The sequence below is a fragment of the Ochlerotatus camptorhynchus genome, unplaced genomic scaffold, assembly GCF_037179485.1.
Source record: "Ochlerotatus camptorhynchus isolate MF236.1 unplaced genomic scaffold, CSIRO-AGI_Acam_v1.1 ptg000556l, whole genome shotgun sequence".
Taxonomy (NCBI): domain Eukaryota; kingdom Metazoa; phylum Arthropoda; class Insecta; order Diptera; family Culicidae; genus Ochlerotatus; species Ochlerotatus camptorhynchus.
This window is the reverse complement of record NW_027041039.1, coordinates 522,427-540,247: the sequence shown is the minus strand read 5'-3', so window position 1 is coordinate 540,247 and position 17,821 is coordinate 522,427. Positions and strand designations below refer to the sequence as shown.

At 39.2% G+C, this 17,821-nt stretch overlaps 1 protein-coding gene across 1 annotated transcript in view; it reads right to left on the bottom strand.

Moving 5' to 3' along the window:
* Window positions 1–17,821, bottom strand: part of LOC135713473 (nuclear receptor subfamily 2 group E member 1-like) — a 54,236-nt gene that overhangs the window by 14,535 nt on the left and 21,880 nt on the right. The window lies entirely within an intron of this gene.

The following is a 17,821-nucleotide window of genomic DNA, read 5'->3' as shown; positions in this document are numbered from 1 at the left end:
CGGGTAGGGATTTATTTATTAAGTTTTTTTTTCTATGATGTCTGATTTGAGTTTCAATTATTCATTTAGCTTTATCTTATCACAAACCACATGGTTAGAGAAAAAGTCAGTGCATTTGTGTATCTGATGGATATGCATATAATTAAAAATATCTAAGGTTTATAACAGTGCATACTAGTAATTTTGCCTTATTAGGGTTACCATATGGTATCCTAAAGGAGGACATGTCCTCCTTTTTCAACAATTTTTCTACATCCTCCTTTTGCCCGAAAATGTCCTCCTATTGCATTTTTTCCAGTAACATATTCATAAAATTGTTTTCAAAGAGCGTTGTTTGCAGAGCATATTTTTTTAATTATTTCGTAACCTCATCTTATATAGCAAATGCCATTCGATAGTGGAATCAAGATAAGGGGTGGTCACTCTACACAGGCATTTTGCTCCAACTTTTTTCTCAGTGTGCCTCATGTCTGCCGCAGCTGTGCTGGCAGTGCCGAGAGTGTCATTAGTTTGATTTTTTTGTTTGTTTAATGGTATGTTTGGCAACCTTACTGTCGTCGAGTCACTCTCGATTCGTTGCTCCCAAATTCTATCGTAAAAGGACTACACTAAACCTAATAAGCAACGGCCTCAGCCACCGAATCCAAGCTTGGAGCGATAATGTTCTCCGGGGGAGGCACTTCCAATTTCCGACAGGACAATAACTTCTACTGGACTGGAGTATGATGAGGACTCGGATGAACCACAGGTAGCGAGCGTGCATCATCAGAGGAAACTGGTCCAGATGCTCTTCAGATTCTGATGAACGCTTCCGGGAGGAGTTTCTTCCGAAAGCCATCGACTCAATCAAAGATGAGTCGCCAGCGTTCTAGTGGGACTTTCAACCGGAATCAGACTTCCCTGGTGGAGGTGGGTTTTAATATTTCCACACGGTTAGATAGTCCAACAATCGGACAAATGGAGGAAAGTATGATGTCTCTGGCGAAAAACAGTGCCGGCCAGAGAACACCTGTAAAAGCTGGAGTGCTGTCGATAGTAGAAAAGCAAACGCCGGTGATCATCGAAGGCGAATACATCTACATATGTCAGTCACGATGAGGAACGAATTATGGAACTGAATGTTGGTTGGCTGATCCTCGGGCTGATCAACGAAGTGGTGAAGCCTTACGGAATCAAACATGCTAAAAGACCACTGATAAAACTACTACAACCAGATGGGGGTCTTTGTTGTCCTTACGACGTTCTGTGCGGCTCGGATTACATAATCAATTCAAACCTCATAGAGTTCGAAAAGCTAAGTTCGGATCAGTTCTATAAGGATGATTGCAAACATCGCGATGTTGAAATGCTTACCGAACTGCTCCAATCGCTGGCACCATGGAAAACACCGGTCACTTTACACTTCGCCGAGACTTCTTTTCCGCCAAGCCTAAATATTCTATTTCAAGCCACCAGGGTCGTGTCTAAGAGCTAAACCTATCCTTCGACCAACTCACCGATGTCAACTTTCAGGAGCTCACCAATCAACATTTTACAATTCCACTTAACCTTCTTCGGCTGTGATTTCAGCTCCGTCACAAATCTCCCCGCCAAAAATCGATCTACCAACATCTTCAACGTTCCTTTCACTTCCTCTTTCAGGGTTTCGCTCTCCCTACTAACCAACTCACTAATCACATTCTGAATCTGCATTATGACCAGTAGCAGTCTCTTCATGGTCATCTTTTCAATCAGCTTCCGGAACGATGCCACCTCCTTCCCAACTTCGATCAAACTGTTCTGAAACACCAAAGCCTTCCACACCAGATCCTCGAACATTTTGATCGTCTTGAGTGGAGGTTCTCCGATCTCGAAGACTTCCGGTAGCGACCCCACCACCATCCGGAAGAATTCCAGTAAGGCTCCCAGATTACTGTTGTACTTGGCAAAGGTCATCGTCTTGATGACCTTGCTCATCCTAATGTTTTGACAATATGTCCGCTGTGAGGATATTGTGGATTGTGCCCACAACAATGATTATCATTTTGACACATGCACAGAGCAGGCGCAGATAAAGTACAGTGTTGCCAGTAACTGTAAATATCATGAAAATGTCTAACCATGGGTGCCAATGAAAGTGCCCAGGTGTGTCCGTCTGTATTTTTGGCACACTGTACGGAATGACCAACCCCTTGGATCAGGAATATACTACAGCTGTCAACCCCCTACATTTAGGCTGTGGTTCATTTGGTGAATTTTCATTTAAATTTGACAGATGGAAAATTTTAAAATGAACCTGCTAATCTACCAAACTTGTTTCTGACAGGCCAGGGATCAATTTTGACAAACAACTCCTCGAAACTCTGATGATCACAACAGAGAGATTTTCTAACATAATAATTTATTTTCGAAAATAAAATAAAAATCCAACAAATCTCGATTACGTTTTCGAAGGGACGTATCAGCTTAGATTATCGAATTAGTCTAACTGGTAACTCGCCCACGCATGCTAACACTACTATCAAATACGGGAAAATTTCCTCTACCTGATAGGGGTGTAAGAGCCTTGGACTGTGTTCCAATTGGGGGATTTTCTGCTAATGTTGAAATCTCGAAAATATATTAAAATATTCGAAAATTCCTCTCATGGCCGATTTTCGAGAATGAGTTTGTCAAAATGGATTGCTTGTCTGTCAGAAAGAAGTCTGATGCAATACCAGGGCTATTTGCAAATTTCTCATCTTTAAAATGTAAGTGAAAATTCAACAAATGGAACACAGCCTTAGATTGAATCCAACATGTGTTCGTTTTTTATCGTTCTGGTTCTATGGGATTTTAGGTATAGGTTTAGAGTCCTATGCTGAATCAATGGTAAAATTAACAGGTTGCTTAGATGTTCCCTTTTCATGTTACTTTAAATCAGCGATGACATGTATCCTTATTTTAGTACATGATAAAAGTTGGGATGATTTTAAGGCTGTACAGCTGTAGTTTTTATGTAAAACAGCTAGACTACATCATTTTCTAGATTAAAAAAATTATGAAGGCTAGTTTGATGCATTTTTCAGAAGTATAACGAGAAGATGAATTGAATTGATAACGACTACAAGTTATGAACTATCTAAATTGAACTTTTGAAACTCATTAATTTAGTGATAGCGCACATATTATTAAAACGTTTGATAAAAACTCATTGTCCTCCTTTAATGTTAAGAAAAGGAAACTTTGTCCTCCTTTATCTCCAAACCTCAAATGAAATGTCCTCCTTTTCAAGTTTTTGATATGGTAACCCTTATGTCATGTTCAGATTAAAACTTCTCAGAGGAAGAGATAAGCGGAGAGAATGTTTTGAGTATAGATACTATAGATTCCATAGATAAGCGGAGGCAAAGTATAAAGTAGCCAAACGAACTATCAGTTAGTGTAGCCAAACGAGCATGTCGTCATCATGACGGGGAAGTATTGTAGCACTAAACGCATTCCATACTCCACAAACAAAAATAGTAGAAATCGGAAGAAGGAAAAATTACTCAAACCACTCCTCGATTCCTTGTTGCAAAGATTTGTTTTGCACTTTTGCGACTGAAATAAAACAAAACTACACAGAGAAGAGATTTATGATGGCATGAACATTTTTCATGGATGCCAGTAAGATCATTTATTTTTCATAGTTGCAAAAAAAAACTTTTTGTGCCTCCGCTTATCTATGGAATCTATCTATAGTTTTGAGCTAAATGAACAGTCAAAATCTGAGCCAATCGAACATTCCCATTCGATTTTTTTTTCGAGGATTTCTTATTCTTACTACATCATTTTTGAGAGCAGTGCGCAAAACAGTCAGGTTCATTGAGTCATTTTGATATGAATATGAACTGCCATCTGCCTCATCATTCACTGCCTAGTGCGAGTCTGAATGATTGAGAGGTAAACGAGTCACTGACAGCCAAGCACTCAGTCAGTAGCTCATTCAACACGTTTATTCTGCCGTGATGGTACCCAATATTTGTTTTGAATGACTGAGCGTGCATTTTATATGGAAAAATGACTCAATTACATGCTGTGTGAGCGAAGGCAAGCGGTGTGCGTCGCCTGCTCGTGAGTGACTGAATGTTTTTGTTGGCTCTTTCATTACCTCGTCCTTTACCGTTTGGTACAAACGGTCTGCACAGAGCAATGGATTGAATAGTGAAGTGCTTTCACACTCAGCCTAGGCAGTCAATAATTTTAAGCTCTGTTTGAGAGTATTGTAATCAAATAGAAATTCAATCATCTTTATTTTTCGTGTGCTTATCAAATTCTACTTTTTTTTAAATCAAAAGTAATATCACAAACGAAGTGACAGACGGAGCGGCTCGAAATTTGATTTGACGCACTTACATTTAAAATTTTCGAGTGTACCTCACGGCAACACTATCTACTCATATGTACTAGCTTAAAGTAGGGGGTACCACCTGTTATCTCTTTTTCTCTAACGAAAATTGAAAGGGAGAGCCTGTTGTCAAACGGCATGTCATTATGTCGTCTGCACTTCTTTTGTATAATGAAAGACCATAGGCTAAAATGATTACGGGTGAACACATAGGGTTAACATTTGCTTACAAGTAAACGATGTTGAGCAGTCAATGACTCGTGCTAGTTGCAATTGTTGCTACAGAATTCTTCAGTCCGTGCTTCTAACTAAAGTCAGAGTCATCCGCGATCGAGAAGACATCGTTGTTGGACGCCAACAAACAGAACCCACCCGGCCATAATCGGTGTCGGTATGCATTTGCTCCTCTGTAGCGGAACTGGAAGGATCCACCCAAGCTTGTCTTGTCTGCTCCAGCTTCTTCTTTTCTTCTGCAGAACCAGACAGTACGAGTACTGGTTGTGTTTTATCATGCAAAACCAACCGGTGGAATACTAATCCGAGAGACGATTTCTTAGGTACGTTGCATTTGTCGCAGTAAATCGTCACTTGCCGGTGCACTTTCATAGTTACAATCGCCGTGGCAGTAGTTTCGTCGTACAGATCGACCACTGGATCGATATCAACCCGATAGGTAAGGCCGGCATGCTTCGCGTAGTGGCGCTCCCTCATGTCGCGGGGAATCCTTTCCAACCAGGCGGCGCAGTGAAACTTCTGTATACGAATCGATCGGGACATAGGATTTGATGTCACGTTTTTATCTCTTGCTACCTCGACTGCTCAGCCTATTCTTATTCATATTTTTTCTATTACTTCGACATCGATCGACTTCCAATTACTGCTGTGTGCGGCGTTTTTGTTTGGCAACTCGAACCGGTTCCAGAGAGGTAAAACATTTTCCGGCACGGGTGCGGGTAGTGGAGCTAACGTTTGTATCGGAGTGGATGTCCCTGTCGAATTGGTTAATTGGACGAGATCATCGTCATCGACAAGTACCAGTTATCAAACTATCCAGTCATCATGCAGATGAAGTTTTCAACTGAGTAACCTTTTCCACCTATGCAGCACAAGCTCGGTTAACAAGCTGAGGTTCAACTCGTGCCGTATGACTCAAAATTTCTAATTTAAAGAGTTTTCCTAGACTCGGAACTTAATTATTTTGTAAGCATGAAATCTTAACAGCTGTTCGAAGTCTTAGAATTTTGAAAGCTATTTGCTCAATCCTGAATGTTGAATTTCTTGAAAGGAGCCTGAACAAATGTTTAATCTCTGTATTACCTATGTAGATAATTTCAAAATTTCTAGAAAATAACTCTTCATTAGATATCTTTGGATATTTTTTTGATTGAATTTGGGTTTTATCATGCGATATTGCTTGTGATCTTACTTGGGGTATTTTATCATATTTATCTATTTCAATGAATCCGGGAAAACTACACACTTAGATTTTTTCGCCGAGATGGGCACCACCGAGCAGCTCGGCATTTTATTTTGCTGGATCTCAGTGAAAAACTTTCCGAGATTCAGCTAACAAACGGAAGTTTTGCCGAGATCTCAGCTAACAAACATATTTTTTGCTGAATTTCCAGCAAAATAAAATGACAAGCTGCTCGGTGGTGCCCATCTCGGCAGAAAAATCTTAGTGTGTAGGTTAACAACCGGAAATAATTGAAAAAACAGGTATTTAAGTTCTTGAATAGAAAGGCCAGAGTGTATTTGTTTCAAGCCCGTTAATTTAAAAAAAAAAAATAGATTATACAATTTGTCTTTTCTTTTTTCTTTGTCTATGATTTCGAAATATCACAAATTTTCTGAAGTAACGAAAAAAATAAACTATGTTTCCAATAGCTTGGCTTTTTTGCTTCGCCATCTTGAAAGTTTTTCAAGTCTAAGAAACTTTCGAAGCGTAAGAGATTTTTAAGACCTGAAGACCTGGCCGGTAGCTTTAGTGTCTGTCGAAAAATTATGTAGTAGAACCTTTTTTTCAAAAGTTGTTTTCCTAGTCCATCAAATTGTATTTTTTACAAGTCCGGAATCAACAAATTTCCAAGCTCAGATTTTAGAGAAATTCTATGTCAAAATCATGAAATCTTCTCAATATTTTAGAAACATTTAAATTTTTCTTGGACTGAAATTACATTCTTACATATTGTAAATTATTCTAGGTTTTCTTAATTTGTTTGTAATAGAGATTGCGAATTACTAAGTCCCAGCATTAAACAAAAATCTCCAATATCTCTCAAATGTTTACCAGAATCATGCTTGGCATACACAGTTTTGGCTCATTTGCTAACAACTTTGCACACAGTTGACGAAACATAGTTCTTTTTGAAGCAGTCGATAGAATTGAGTTTAAGCTTCTTATAGATACGTAAAAAAAAGTAGATTTTATTTCTAATAATACACTGTATTTGTTTTTGCGTTGTACAACTGAAGTGAGAAATGCTTGCTGCACATCTCGGATTTTAAGTGTAAAAATTCATTGGTGTTGATTCAAATGTAAAGCTTTACCTACTCCTTGCAAATCTATAGTTAACGATGATCCTAATCTATCAATTACTTAAAAAAAAACTAATTTCAACAACTGAGTGAAAAGTTATTAACAAATGAGCAGTTGGTGTGTACAACTGTGCATGCCAAGCATGACCAGAAAAACTATTTTCAAGATCAAGATTTTAAAACATAAACGCGTGTAATATTGTCTTTCTAAGTGAAACCATTTGTCGCGTTCCAGAATAATGATAATTTTTCTTGGACTACGATCTAGAACAGTTATCTAGGTTCCAGAGATATGAACATTTGTCTATGTTCGAAGTTTTACAGATGTTTCTATATTCGAGATCTTTAAAATTGCTTGTCTTAAAATTGACAAATTTGTCCTAGACTTTGAGCTTTTCTCTCTGCATCTCAATTTTTCTCAATTTCAAGATTTCCTAATTAATGACTATGTTCAATTGTTCACATCCCGAAATTCATTCATAACCAATTCGCGTTCGGAATCTAAATTCAACTTAAATGGTTGATTTCCCAAAAATAGAGACATAAACATGAGTACTGAGTGAGGAAATGGAGGTTAGAAATTAACCTATTGAAAAATGCTGGTTTGTGAGTTTATAATATATCTCACTATTGGTCATTTTTGTCTGTTTTAATCTCCCTATTTGGTCAATTTTTTCGTTATTTTAGACACTACAGCCACTACTATTGCATAAAATACCCACTACCAGCCCCGCAAAGTTATATCATTATCTTTAAAGGGTTAATTTTGAACACCTTTTTTGTTTAAGGCAGATTTTTTTTAAATAACCGGGAAAATACCGGGAATTAAAAAATGGGATTTGAATGCACACCCTGGTGAGCGACGGGTGACGCTGCTAATCACTAGACCACGAAGCCCACAAATGTTGTTGAAAGAAGGAATATTTCCGGAAAAATAGGACAACGCAAACATTCCAGAAATTCTATATGTACTGCAAAACTGGTTTATAAACCACTTGTTAGATATTGAAAAGTATTGCAGAGCTTAATCATTCCGAGCAATCGGGACACACCAGGGTCGCTGGAAGGATAACAGTAACATGTTTGCTAAGCAACAAAGAATGCCGGGCAGCATGATACCAATAAATGGTCCGCACAGCAATGTCCAAAGGAATGGCTGGAATACGTAATCAACGTTCCCTGTCGGATCGTCACAGCAGGGAAATATTCTGCAACCGCTAGTAGAATGGGACCACTATGTATGCCACGGTTTTCCATACTAGCAAACGTTTTTTTTTGCTCACTGTTTCACCGAAACCGCCATCCCTCTACATTATGAATGAAATTAAAACATTGCTTCCCAAAGTGGCTACTCGGGCTACTCAGGTCAACTTTTCTCAGAATCAAAAAAGAAACATCTCAATGTGATTGGTGAGGCAGAAGGAAATCAGCTCTTTCATTATCACGACGTTCTTATGCATGATCTAGTGTGACGTAACATTGGATCATGCGTAAGAACACCGTGAGAACGAAAGAGTTGTCTACATTCCTTCTGCCGCACCTATAGTAACGCACACGGTTCCCGCGCTGACTGTTCCTTACTTTCTCACTCTAATCAAAATTTCCTTCGACGAGTGAGAAAACAGCACCTCGTCAACGCGAGCGAGAACGCGGGTTGCCAGATCATTGCACACAAAACCAACTTGAATTAATTCAAAACAAAAATACTAGCGAACCTGGCGGTGAGGGGCGGAAGGTGGACTAAAATTCTATTACAGAGAACCACATTATTTTAATTAATTTCTTCGGAGAAAGTCGTCTGTCACTTCGTTTGTGGTAATATTCTATCCAGTGCCAGATATAGGTTCCAGAGGGGCCATATTATCTGCTGACTGACGAACAGTTGGCGTATGCCAAATAATCTAAAAACATTAAGGCCCCAGGTTTCAACAACATCCTAAACCTGGAACTCAAACATTAGAGCTTCAGTTTCTTTAACCATCTGGTACCGGTTTGCAATCAGTGTCTTAGACTTGGCTATTTCGCCTCGTGCTTGAAAGTCAACCAAAGTCATTCCCATCCGGAAATTTGGGAAACCTCCCTCTCCTTCTACCATCTACCAACCAACCAGGGTTCTCTCAGAGTTATCGACGGCTTCTAATATCTACCGAAGACGGGTGCCTTCCATTCATTTTGGCTAAAAAATGTTTTATGAAATTAAGAAATAATAAGATATTATGATGTTATTTTGTATGCGTTGCGTTGCGTTGCGTGTGTAACGTAGTAATTCGTAGATTGCATACTGGCAACTGTCATGTATCAACTTGAACGTTCTTATTCTGATTGCTTAAGGGGGGAGTACACTTTGATTTAAAAAAAAATGCATTTTTTTTGGCTTAAGATGTTCCTTGGGATGTATACTTTAATTTAGAAAAGACTCCAAGTCCGCCAGAATATTCCTTACCGCTTTACGAAGCGATTTCCTAAAACATGTACCGGTGCGCTGAGAGAGCAATTTTATCTTTAAACGCGTTTATTTCGAAACGGGGTTTTTCAAACTGGCGTGGGAAATAACTCTAACCAGTTATCATCAAATTTTAATATCGCCTAGGTTTTCTTGTTCAGAATTAAATTCTGCTTAGAAATACGTATCCACATTTTCGATTTTGTCAAAAATGAATTTTTAATCCACGATTTTGTAAGCATTTTTAGGGTGAAAAAATTGACCACAACTTTTGAAAAAATTAATTTAAAAAAATCGGAATACGTATTTCTAACCCAAATTTCATTACTAATCAGGATTTTTGTTCGATTTATGTTCCAGGATCACATGGAAAGGAGTATTTTCCCACGCCGTTTTCCGACTTCCGCGCGAGGAAGCCCGCGCGACCTGGTGTACCGGCCACGGGGAGACGCCAATCGAGTTCGAAAAAATACAAATTGTAGTTCGAAGGATGACTAATAAATGGGTTATAGCATATTTGCCCTCCCTGAATGTTTTATTGCTTAAAAAAATTAACGAAAATGCCTTACTTTTTGGACGTTCAAAGTGTACTACCCCCTTAAGGAAAACTATTTGGGAGTGAATAGTTCTCCAATCAAAGTTCAGAACAGGAAAATCATGACAATTACCATTGTTACCATCTTCTCCGTTACGGGGAAAGGAAGGATATTGTTGACGTAGCATCTACTTAACGGGAGGCCAGCGACTCACGACACTCCGATGCTACGGAGTTTGACAGTTTGGTAGGAACTGGGTCAGGATTCGCTTAAGCAGGCGATGCGAAGTAAGGGAGAACAGCCCATAATGCACCCCTGGGGTAAAATGCCCACTTATAGAAAAACAGCGATAACTTTTCCTCAGATGCATTTTCCGGGTAACGGTTTGTGATTGTTTTCAACTGGAGGTTTAACAAATAATTCTTGATCATAAAATCATGTATTGACCTACTGATTCCTTAAAAAAATTGCATTTTGTGCAAAACAGAACACAGTTGTTAAAATCATCGACTGTAAATTAAGCTTTTATCATCATGTATCACAAAAACAAATTAAAAAAATTACGCTTCGTATATTTTTTAGATATGTTACTTGATGAATCACAGTTTAACATTCTATTGAGATTTTGAGACCTTATTTCTGATGTAACATAAAGAAATAATCATTTGAAATACCGCATCCCTTTGCATTATCTACTTGCAGGGTTTATGGTTTGTTTACCATGGGGTGCATTTTACCCCAATATTGTGGTGCGTTTTGGCCATTGTTGTCGTGCGTCTTGTCCCAATGTTGTGGTGCATATTGCATCATGAATCAGGCGTTTTGCCCCGCTATCATTTTGGAAGCAATTTAAAAAATACCTTGAAAGTCATGGAAAATCATCCTTTTGTAGTTCTAAATCACTTGATCTTTGTAGAAAACATGGTAATGAACCAAACGCCATTACTTTCTTGTTGATTTTAGCTTCCATTCGCCAGCCATTGACGATTTTGCTTAAACGGTGCGTTTTGCACCAGCCTACCCTAATTGTTTTGTTCTCGAGGAGCTTGGGAGTAAACCCACGATCTTCTACTCAGTAAGCGAAAGCGGTAGCCGCCAAGCTAGTCGAGCTTGGCTTCTAATCCTATTTAAAATTGTTGGTTGGTTGGTTGTCTTTATTAAGGAAGTTTTTCAGCCAGACGCTGGTTCATCTCCGAGCCTGTTTAAAATAAAATTAAACAAACAAAAAGGAACCGTCTCACCCAAATGATCCAATTTACTCCAGCCATGTGTGATAAAAACACTTATGCCCTTTGGGGGACCACTTCTGAGGACGGTCGATAGTCTTGGAGATTAATTCGCATCGCTGACACAAAACTATTCAAAACTCTTTTCACGTTAATTAAAATATCACTAAAAAAACTTCATAAACGTGATAAAGGGTGATACGGTCAAAATTTGGTCAAGGGAAAACGCGTGTAAATCGGTGAAATCGTTTATTTAAAAAATCAAATTAAATTTCTTTTTCAAGTTCAATTAGTATAAAATTCAGGAAAAATATTCAGTTAGGCTTCCGCTTTTCCAAATCCGAATTGCCGGGCCTTACGCTTGACCCCTGCCATCAGATTTTGTACAGCCACCTTGTCCACCTTCTTCGCCGCAGAAAGCCAGTTTGCCTTGAACTGCTGCTCGCCCTTAGCAGTTTTTTTGGTCTTCTTTAGGTTCCGCTTGACAATAGCCCAGTATTTCTCAATTGGGCGGAGCTCTGGCGTGTTGGGAGGGTTCTTGTCCTTGGGAACCACCTGCACGTTGTTGGCGGCGTACCACTCCATGGCCTTTTTACCGTAATGGCAAGATGCCAAATCCGGCCAAAACAGTACGGAACAACCGTGTTTCTTCAGGAAAGGCAGCAGACGTTTATTCAAACACTCTTTCACGTAAATTTCTTGGTTGACAGTCCCGGAAGCTATGAAAATGCTGCTTTTCAAGCCACAGGTACAGATGGCTTGCCAAACCAGATATTTCTTTGCGAACTTTGACAGTTTCATGTGCTTGAAAACATCTGCTACCTTTCCCCTTCCTTTTGCCGTATAAAACTCCTGTCCCGGAAGCTGCTTGTAGTCGGCTTTGACGTAGGCTTCGTCGTCCATTACCACGCAGTCAAACTTCGTCAGCATCGTCGTGTACAGCCTCCGGGATCGCGCTTTGGCCGTCGTATTTTGTTTATCATCGCGATTTGGAGTCACTACCTTCTTGTAAGTCGATAGTCCGGCTCGTTTTTTGGCTCGATGCACGGTTGTAGACGATACACCCAGCTTATTTGCGGCATCTCGGAGAGAGAGGTTAGGGTTTCGCTTGAAACTACCGGCAACTCTCTTTGTCGTGTCAGCGGCTTCCGGTTTTCGATTTCCCTCCGATCCAGACTTCCTGGCTGTCGACAAACGTTCCCCAAACACTTTAATTACATTTGTAACGGTTGATTTGGCAACTTTTAGCGATTTTGCCAACTTTACGTGCGAGTAGCTCGGATTTTCGCGATGCGCGAGCAAAATTTTGATACGCTGCTCTTCTTGCTTGGACGGCATTTTGACAACTGAAGAGTGAATTCCAAAATCAAAATAGGAGCAACATTCTACACACACACACCTTCAAAATGAGGGGTGTTCAGGTTTTTTAAATGCAAAATTGAAAGAAATGCGTCAAGTTGATATTGACCAAATTTTGACCGTATCACTCTTTAACTGTAAGCAGAGTTAGTTCCACCATCCGGAGAAGCGATACATATTGCGCATTTTGCGATAAAGTAGAATAAAACAATTATGCAACCAAGCATCAACCCAACTTGGTTATCAACCAGATGACAGTGTGTATGTAACCCAATATGCACTGTTATCCATAGAATAACATCTAAAATCCAAATTCCGGACACGCAAAACTAATGTCTCTTACATGCAATGTAAGGTTAAATGGCAGTTTTTGCAGATGTAATGGCAGACTGCAGCATACAAGCAAGTTTTTCCCGAATGCATATTTTTGTATGAAACCTTCAAGAGATGATTTTCAAGGCGCAATGAATTTGGGAAATAAACTGTGTTAGAAAATAAAAAATTACAAAATTATTAAAACAAAACTTCCGGCGACAACATAGCAGAATCCATTCATGTCGCAAAGCATTCCAAATTTTGCATACTTTTCATGCAAATCTGTAATAGAATCTTACATTTCCCGGTCGCTTTTATATAAATAATTCTTCAAAATGACCGAATTCTTAAATTCTAATTCCGAAAACCAAACTGCTCCTAGAGAAAGATGTTACTTTATTCGGTCAGAGTGCCTTCCATTCATTTTGGCTAAAAAAATGTTTTATGAAATTATGAATTATGACAATATTTTGATCGTTTAAGCAACAAGAAAATATTGTGAAGTTTGTGTTTGACACATAATACCTGTCAAATTAGCTACATGAGAGTCGCAATAAGCGATTTTGTCATTTATTTCACCCACTCTTCGCTCTTCACTCTTTGCGAAGAAACGATTAGAAAATCGCCCATTGTGACTCTGTCAAAGCTAAATTTGCAGGTTTTATGTGTCAAACACAAACTTTTCATTTTTTTTTCTTGTTACTTACGCATACAAAATAACATCAGAAATTTGTGGCATCGCGAGTGATAATTTTAATTTCAGCTTATTTACGCGGTGATGTGATGTTGGGGTTTTGTTTTCGCTGGCGCTGATTTTATGTGTTTCCGCATATTTTTTAATTGTAACAAGTCAAAAAATATAAGTTTTCGCGTGTGGATAAGTGTAAATTAAGATCTAAAGGGTGATACGGTCAAAATTTGGTCAATATCAACTTGACGCATTTCTTTCAATTTTGCATTTAAAAAACCTGAACACCCCTCATTTTGAAGGTGTGTGTGTGTAGAATGTTGCTCCTATTTTGATTTTGGAATTCACTCTTCAGTTGTCAAAATGCCGTCCAAGCAAGAAGAGCAGCGTATCAAAATTTTGCTCGTGCATCGCGAAAATCTGAGCTACTCGCACGCAAAGTTGGCAAAATCGCTAAAAGTTGCCAAATCAACCGTTACAAATGTAATTAAAGTGTTTGGGGAACGTTTGTCGACAGCCAGGAAGTCTGGATCGGGGGGAAATCGAAAACCGGAAGCCGCTGAGACGACAAAGAGAGTTGCCGGTAGTTTCAAGCGAAACCCTAACCTCTCTCTCCGAGATGCCGCAAATAAGCTGGGTGTATCGTCTACAACCGTGCATCGAGCCAAAAAACGAGCCGGACTATCGACTTACAAGAAGGTAGTGACTCCAAATCGCGATGATAAACAAAATACGACGGCCAAAGCGCGATCCCGGAGGCTGTACACGACGATGCTGACGAAGTTTGACTGCGTGGTAATGGACGACGAAACCTACGTCAAAGCCGACTACAAGCAGCTTCCGGGACAGGAGTTTTATACGGCAAAAGGAAGGGGAAAGGTAGCAGATGTTTTCAAGCACATGAAACTGTCAAAGTTCGCAAAGAAATATCTGGTTTGGCAAGCCATCTGTACCTGTGGCTTGAAAAGCAGCATTTTCATAGCTTCTGGGACTGTCAACCAAGAAATTTACGTGAAAGAGTGTTTGAATAAACGTCTGCTGCCTTTCCTGAAGAAACACGGTTGTTCCGTACTGTTTTGGCCGGATTTGGCATCTTGCCATTACGGTAAAAAGGCCATGGAGTGGTACGCCGCCAACAACGTGCAGGTGGTTCCCAAGGACAAGAACCCTCCCAACACGCCAGAGCTCCGCCCAATTGAGAAATACTGGGCTATTGTCAAGCGGAACCTAAAGAAGACCAAAAAAACTGCTAAGGGCGAGCAGCAGTTCAAGGCAAACTGGCTTTCTGCGGCGAAGAAGGTGGACAAGGTGGCTGTACAAAATCTGATGGCAGGGGTCAAGCGTAAGGCCAGGCAATTCGGATTTGGAAAAGCGGAAGCCTAACTGAATATTTTTCCTGAATTTTATACTAATTGAACTTGAAAAAGAAATTTAATTTGATTTTTTAAATAAACGATTTCACCGATTTACACGCGTTTTCCCTTGACCAAATTTTGACCGTATCACCCTTTATCTTAGAATTCTTCTCTTAATTCTCCTGCATTTTCGTTTTAATTTGTGCTCAAAATTCACATGGAACGTTATCTAGAAATTCTTCTAGGAATTATCCTTCAACTTAATTTCCTTTGGTATTTAGAATTCTCTTGGAATTATCTTCAGAATTTTCTACGCATTCGTCCCCCATTTGGAATAATCCTCATAAATCGATGCCTTTCGAGTTCTTCTCGGAATTTCCTTGGAATCATCTAAATTCTTCATGGAACTTACAGTAGCACTCAAAAGTTATTAATGATACACTTATTCCTTAATTAACGCATTGGGTGTTACCAATCGATTGAGTTGATTCGGGTGTGAAAAGCTTATGGTTGACCCTAATAACATACAAAAAATTAGCTTAATCGGATGAAGCACAGCTGAGAAATTGCGGTGGGTGGCCGGTATCACCCAACTACAGAATCGGGGGAACAAAAAAAATGACAAAATCGGGGTAGACAAAATCGGGAAAGCACTGTATATCATAACAATTAAGGCTGGTAAGTTACTGTAGGAACTGGAGCACATAAGTTAAAATGAAGTGAAATTTATTTTGAATTTGGAACAAATAAAGGGTTTTAAAAAGGAAGCGCTCTTAAAGAGAATAATTTGTTTCTGCCTTCATCCGTAGGATAAACAAAATGCAATCAACAATCAATACGAAACTAACGATTTTAAATGGGCTCACTACTTGATTAGCTTATTGGTCCCAAGCAAACGATTAACGTATCCCATTCTAGTCGAAATTCTAGTAGTACGCAATGTTTGTTTTGATTCGCTATGAAAGTTTGACAGATAAAATGAGGGGTTATAGACCTTTTTGACGTTTAATCGTCTTTCTCTATCTAGCACACATGGATCCCACTAATCTGTTTCCCTCTTGCTCGCACTCGTTCGATTTAAATGGTGCAGTAGTGTGCGCCGATTAAACGTCAAAAAGCTCTATTGGTTTTTTCTATGTTTCGAGGGGTGAATCGATTAGCTTGGGACCGAAGAGAGTACCAGAGCTGAGCCAAAAAGTTGAGCACGTTATTTCGGGACCTTCTAGTCATAGAGTTACCTCTATGATGCAATGGTGTTTCAATGCGCTAGAATTGAAATTCGTTGGACGAATTTGGAAGCAAGAAGCAGTGTTAGATTTTTAACAATATCTCAACAATCTGTGACTCTTTATCAAATCCAACGGTACGTATGGTATAAATTTGGAAGTCATTTGTCGTAATTTTCCTCATTCCTATTATTGTTCATGTTTGTTCGAAAAAGAGAGGTCAAGTGCGGGATGTGCTTAGTAGGATGGACATTAGGTCGAAAACCCAATGTATCACTTTCTCCAGAAGGTTAAAATTACATACCTACACGGCGAATAAGAACGACCCAAATTTGAGTTTAGTTAACTCATAAATCACATAAAGTAAAAAATATGCCACATGGTTTTTCTTGGTTTTTTTTCAGGTTTGTCCAGGAAAAATTTCCCCAATATGAGAAGAGCGAAGATTGTATTCACTCAGTCTATTGGTACTACTCCTAGACTGAGTAATTTGTTGTTGTCAATTTTCCTTATTTTCCGGCAGAATTTTGAGGTTTTCCACAGGAAATCACGAGGCAAATTTACTCATCGCTGATTTCCTGCACTTTTGGCGACTATGAGTGAATTAAACTCAAATTTGGGTCGTTATTATTCGCCGTGTAAAGTGGCGGCCAGGGTAGACGCGACACGCGACGCGACGCGGTGCGACTCACGCAAGATATAATAATAAATAATAAGATTCCTTTGAATTGGTCGCATCGCGAATCGCGTCTACCCTGGCCGCCACCTAAGATTTGGGATGAATCACGGTGCTTCATTGTAATTATTGCAACTAAGGTAGAGCACTACCATAGAGGTAACTCTAAGTCTAGAAGGTCCCGAAATAACGTGTTCAACTTTTTGGCTAGCTCTAGTACTCTCTTCGGTCCCAAGCTAATCGATTCACCCCTTGAAACATAGGAAAAACCAATAACCCCTAATTTTATCTGTCAAACTTTCATAGCGAATCAGAACAAACATTGCGTAGTACTAGAATTTCCGTTCTATCAGCAATAATATCCATGATTTCACCGTACACAAATCAATAATACGTTTGTTTCGATGCGTTTGCTCATAAACTACAACGCAAAGCTTATGCGAGTGCGTTGTATGAATATTTAAACTCATTGTTCTCAAAACAAAAGAAGCGCTCCTATCAAATCCATTTTATCTGTCTTCATTCGTAGAACGAAGAAAAACCTAGAAAAACCAATGGCGTTTCAATGCGTTAGGACGGAATGGAAACTCGTAGAAAGAATTTGCAATCAAGAAGCAGTGCTAGATTTCTTACAATATTTCAATAATTTGTGACTCTTTATCAAATCCAGCGGTACGTATCCAGCTTTCCATGCTCGGTAATGGCGGCCTGTTTGTATGAATAAATGTATCCTTCACTGTGCTTTTTGACACTATCTGGATGTTCGAATTTCAACCCCTTCCCTTTCCCTCTCCCAGGAACAGTAGAAAATGGAACAACATACGCCCTCCAGTTAGTGTCAAAAAGCACAGTGAAGGTTACATTTATTCATACAAACAGGCGGCCATTACCGAGCATGGAAAGCTGGATAGATAAATTTGGAAGTCATCTAAAGTATAAATTTGGAAGTCATCTAAAGTTCCATTCCATCCATTTTTGAGTTTTCTCCGTTCGAAAAAGAGAGGTTAAGTGTGGGTTATGCATAATAGGACGGAAATTAGATTCAAAACCCTACCTTTCAGTTTTATCCATAACCGCAAAATATGAGCCTGTTTAAAACAATGGCATAGGT